We start from the raw sequence: 6,157 nt of genomic DNA on the forward strand, positions 1-6,157 counted from the left end.
GCGGTTGTGGTGAGCTCTTGGTGTCTTGCAGACATTTCTGCCCCGCAATCCCCCAGCAACATGTTCATCCTGTTTTTCTCTGGATTCTAAGAGATATTGGTCTCTTCCATATACGGGGAAGCCATAATCCCCAATGCAAGCTTCTGGATTCGTTTTTAAACAAACAAAAGTGGTAAGTAGCGCCTTTTTTATTTTCTTTCCATTACTATCTGAAACTTAAAAAGAGAAAGTCTAAGAACCCCAAAAAGGAAGTAATCCCGAGACCCCAAAGAAAGGAAGAGCAATAAGGGCTGTATTTTTCAAATGGGGGAGCAAGAGCACACCACCTGCCCCCGCCCCCGAGCTCCACTTTCCATTCCTCCATCTAACGATTGTATTTTCCTCCCCAGCCACCTCAATACAAGTGAAATTCCATTATGACAAACTCCAAGGACAGCTAATATTTTATTCTGGTAGGATTTTGTTAAGCTGAGTACATGTCTAGAATTTATATTTCTAGTCTATAGGAAGTGGAGACAACTCACTACTAGTGTAATATTGATATAAGAGAAAGAAATGAAAGATCTTACACTTCTGAGGGGGGCAGTAAAAGTGAAGGAAGAAACCCACTGGTTAGCAATGATTCTTCAGTATTCTTCCTGGGCCTAATAAAGGCCAAGAAAATTCACTGCTAATAGGAACACTAACAAGTTACATAGGATGCCCCTGATAGAACTTGGGAAGGGCAGTTCCAGAAATGCAGTGTGAGCTAGGAGTGACAGGCATCTCTGGTAGTTTCTGTTACGATAATTGTTGTCTGTTTAAGCTCTTTGAACTATGTTCCCTCATGTGGAACATGTTTTAGAATGTGGGTTTATTTTCTAGAGAAAACAAAGATTGAAAAATCTAGTACTAATCTAGCCTGTGGCTGGCTTTATTCAAACAAAAGTTCAATGCCATTAACATCCCCAGCCTAGTCTACTAAAAAGGGATTTTATCTCTATAATTTACCAAAATATTTCATATATGTTGGCCAAAATGACAATCTCTGGTTTCTTTTAATGTTGTACATCTTTCCCAAGTTATCTTTCCCCTCCTGTGGAGTGATTACACCAGAGCAAAGCAGGTAGTCAGTTATGGAGAGCTAATTGGTGGCAGAGCCAGAAAAACATCGACATATTACCCAGCCATCTGACTCTTGACAGCCCAGCCAGGCAGAAGACCTGGCTGAGTACAGGGGATGAACTTAGAGAAGTGCAGTTTCTCTGAAGACAGGAGGAAGGGCAGAGAAACTGAGTGTTGCCTGCCTATAATTTGGTAAGAAATAACCAAGGAATTGAGTTCCTCAAAAGTAGTTCGAACAGCTGATGATAAAAAGAAATGGTTATAACAACACTCTTTTATGAATTTTTTTAAAAAGCACTCAATAAATGAAGATTAGAGGAAACTACCTCAGCATAATAAAACCACATATGAAAAACCCAGAACAAACATCATACTCAATGGTGAAAGACTAAAAGCTTTTCCTCTAAGATAAGGAATAAGGCAAGAACACCTACTTTGCCACTTCTATTCAGCATTGTACTGGCAGTTCTAGCCAGAGCAATTAGGCAAGAAAAAGAAAGAAAAGGGATTCAAATTGGAAAGGAAGAAGTAAAATTATCTATGTTCACAGATCTTATATGTAAAAAACCCTAAAGACTCTACAGACCACCTGCCCTCCCAAAAAAAGCCTGGTAGAACTAATAATGAATTCAGCAAAGTAACAGGATACAAAGTCAACACACAAAAACGAACTGCAGGTTTATATAACAACAATTAATAATCTGAAAAGGAAATTATAAAAATAATTTCACTTCATTTATAATAGCATCAAAAATAAACAAATACTTGGGAATTAACCAAGGCAGTAAAAGACTTGTACAATGAAAACTGTAAAACATTACTGAGAGAAATTAAAGAAGACATAAACAGAAACACATCCCATGTTCATGGATTGAAAGACTTAATATTAAGATGTCAATATACGTAAGGTGATCTACAGTTTCAATGTAAACTCTGTCAAAATCCCAATTATTATTATTATTATTTTTTTTTTTTTTTTTTTTTTTTTTGCAGAAATAGGAAAACTCAACCTAAAACTCACATGGAATCTTAAGGGATCCCAATAGCCAAAACAGTCTCAAAAAAGAAGAACAAAGCTGAAGAACTTACTGATTTCAAAACTTACTACAAACCTGCAGTAATCAAAATAGTGTGGTACTGCCACATAAATCAAAAGATAGATATACAGACCAGTGGAATAGACTAGGAAGAATCCCAGAAATAAACCCTCACATATGTGGTCAAATAATTTTGACAAGGATGCTGAGACTATGAAATGGGGAAAGGATAGTTTTTGATTTTGTTTTCCAACAAATGGTGCTGGGAAAACAATATTTGCATGCAAAAGAATAAGGCTGTGCCCTTACCTAATACCATATACAAAAATTAACTCAAAATGAATCACAGACTTAAATGTAGCCACTAAAACTATAAAACTTATAGCAGAAAATATAGAACAAATCCTTCATGACATTGGATTTGGCAGTGATTTCCTGGGTATAACACCAAAGGCACAGGCACCAAAAGAAATAATAGACAAATTAGACATCATGAAACTTTAAAAATTTTGTGCATCAAAGCAATACCAACAGAGTAAAAAGGCAACCCACAGAATAGGAGAAAATATTTCCAAATCATATCTCTGATGCTAATATCCAGAATATATAGATAACTCCTAAAACTCAAGAAAACAAACGACCCAGTTTGAAAACGGGCGGAGCATATGCCGAAGAATGAAACTGGACCCCTATCTTACACCATATACAAAAATTAACTCCAGATGGATTCAAGATTTAAATGCAAGACCTCAAACTATAGAAATCGTTACCGCCTGTAATCCCAGCACTTTGGGAGGCCGAGGCGGGCGGATCACGAGGTCAGGAGATCAAGACCATCCTGGCTAACATGGTGAAACCCCGTCTCTACTAAAAAAATGAAAAAAAATTAGCCGGGAATGGTGGCAGGTGCCTGTAGTCCCAGCTACTAGGGAGGCTGAGGCAGGAGAATGGCGTGAACCTGGGAGGCGGAGCTTTCATTGAGCCGAGATCGCGCCACTGCACTCCAGCCTGGTGACAGAGCAAGACTCCTACTCAAAAAAGAAAAAGAAAAAGAAAAAGAAATCGTTATCAGATCAGGTGTGGTGGCTCACACCTGTAATCCCAGCACTTTGGGAGGCTGAGGCAGGCAGATCACAAGGTCAACAGATCAAGACCATCCTGGCCAACATAGTGAAACCCCGTCTCTACTAAAAATACAAATGTTAGCTGGGCATGGTGGCGCTCATCTGTAGTCCCAGCTACTTGGGAGGCTGAGGCAGGAGAATCGCTTAAACCCAGGAGGTGGAGGTTGCAGTGAGCCAAGATCAAGCCACTGCACTCCAGCCTGGCAACAGACCAAGACTCCGTCTCAAAAAAAAAAAAATCGTTCTCAACATCCACCTTGGCCAAGAATTTTTGGCTAAGTCAGCAAAAACAATTGCAACAAAAACAAAAATTGGTAGGAGGGACCTAATAAACTAAAGAGCAAAAGAAACTATCAGCAGAATAAACAACCTACAGAGTGGGAGAAAAGAGTCACAAACTACGCAGCTGACAAAGGCCTAATATCTAGACTCTATAAGGAACTTAAATCAAGTAAAAAACAAATAACCCCATTAAAAATGGGCAAAGGACATGAACAGACACTTCTCAAAAGAAGACATACAAGCAGCCAACGAACATATGAAAAAATGCTCATCACTAATCATCAGAGAAATGCAAATCAAAACCACAATGAAATACTATTTCACACCAGTCAGAATGGCTATTACTAAAATGTCAAAAAAATAACAGATGCTGGCAAGGCTGGCGAGAAAACGCAATGCTTATATACTGCTGGTGAGAATGTAGATTAGTTCAGCCACTGTGAAAAAAGATTTGAAGGTTTCTCATATAACTTAAAACCGGCCTACCAATCGACCCAGCAATCCCATGAGTAGGTGTACACCCAAAGGAAAATAAATCATTCTACCAAAAAGACACATGCACTCACATGTTCATTGCTGCACTATTCACAATAGCAAAGACATGGAATCAACCTAGGTGCCCAGCAGTGGTGGACTGGATAAAGGAAATGTGGTACATACACACCATGGTGTACTACGCAACCATGGAAAAGAATGAAATCATGTCCTTTGCAACAACATGGATGCAGCTGGAGGCCATAATCCTAAGCTAATTCATGCAGGAACAGAAAATCAAATACTACCTCTTCTCACTTATAAGTGGGAGCTAAACATTGAGCACACAGGGACATAAACATAGGAACAATAAACACTATGGACTACTTGGTTTGGGGGAGTAGAGAGAGGGAAATGGGTTGAGAAAATACCTGTTGGGAACTATGCTCACCCCCTGGGTGATGGGATCCATACCCCAAACCTCCACATCACACACTATACCCATATAACGAACCTGCACATGTACCCTCTGTATCTAAAATAAAAGTTGAAATTTAAAATTTAAAAAAAGTTACCAATGCAAAAAAAAAAAAAAAAATGGGAAGAGGACTTGAGACATTTCTCCAAAGAAGATAAACAAATGGCCAATAATAAGCACATGAAAAGATGCTCAATACCAGTAATTATTAGGTAAATGCAAATGAAAACTGCAGTGAGATAGCAGCCATTAGGATGGCTACACTAAAAAAATACAGAAAATAACAAGTGTTGGCCAGACTCAAGAGTCCACTACGGGGCCGTGGTGCTAGTTAGAGACCATGCTGTTGTCATAGGTATGCTTTTGTACCTCTAAAAAAACAATCAGTTGCGATCTGAAGAAAAGACAGAATCAGAATATTAAAGCTGGAAGGAACTTTAAGGAAGGTCTGAATGGAAAGGGTCAGTAATTTTTAAAAAATACTGGAAACACAAGAAGAGACAGAGCCTCGAGCAGAAGCTCCAGTACCGCAGCAGATTCAAGGGGAGCTGCTGTGGGCAGGGGACCCCTCCATTCCTCTTGTGGCGCCCACATGTACCAAGTATCCTTCACGAGGTGTTCCTTGCTTTTAAATAAGAAGGTTGAGTTGGACCCACTGTTTTAATAGCCTCTCTGACCTTATTTATCTATCTAAGGGACTTAGTGAGTTTGTGACCAAGGTCACAGCTTATTAATAACTGTTAACTGGAATGTCAATCTTTTTCCTACTCCATTGCCTCAGTCTGTAAATAGGTCACACATCAGCCAACTTCTCCTAGTCCTCCAACCTAGGGCCAAGATTAGAAGGCTTCCTAGGCAAAGTGCTGGCAGCCCTCTCTTCACTACGGAGCCCTGAAAAGCCCATTTCCACCTGCATTCCCCCAGGGGGGCTAGAGGTAAGGAGAATGAAGGTAGAGGTGGTAGCTGGTGCTGGCTGGCAAAGCTAGGCCTCTGAGCTCACCCACAAAATTGACTTACATTTTAACATTTATTGAGTTATAACATGGAAATGCAAATCCCAGGAACAGAGGGAGAAAGGGGTCAGAACAGCACAGCAGGCCACGCACCACAGGGCTCACGCCGGCACTGGCCTGGTATCAAGGTGCTTCTGAGCCCCAATCCTGTCTGTGACTCAACCCCAACACAGAACGTGCCAACCAGCACACCTGGCAGAAGCCCGGCCCGGAAGATCACAACCTAGAGACAATGGTTAGTGCAAAGGGCCAAACACCCAAAAAGCCACCTCAGCAGACTTAAGAGACTGCTTAAAAAGAGAAAAGACTAGTGATTCTGGTGTAACGGTCACCTTTTACATGAAAATGAATAAGCAACATTTTACGCTGTTTTTCAGTCAATGGACAACCCTTACCCTCTGCCATCCAGAGCAATCACATGGACCTCTTTCAAGCAGCCAAACCAAGCCAGGGAAGGCTGGGGCGGACTCCTGCTCATCTGCCTCCCACGACCTGGCCATCAAGGCGGACCTGCCATTGCCCCCCAGTCTCAGGAGCAGCTGGGCACCCTCAGAGCTCAGCCTGCCTTGTGCAGAAACAAGGGCGGATCCACGACGACCCATGCAAGGGAAGTCAGGGCAGGCTTCTGCCCCCCGCCCCTACCTT

The sequence above is a fragment of the Piliocolobus tephrosceles genome, chromosome 17 (assembly GCF_002776525.5).
Source record: "Piliocolobus tephrosceles isolate RC106 chromosome 17, ASM277652v3, whole genome shotgun sequence".
Classification (NCBI taxonomy): Eukaryota; Metazoa; Chordata; class Mammalia; order Primates; family Cercopithecidae; genus Piliocolobus; species Piliocolobus tephrosceles.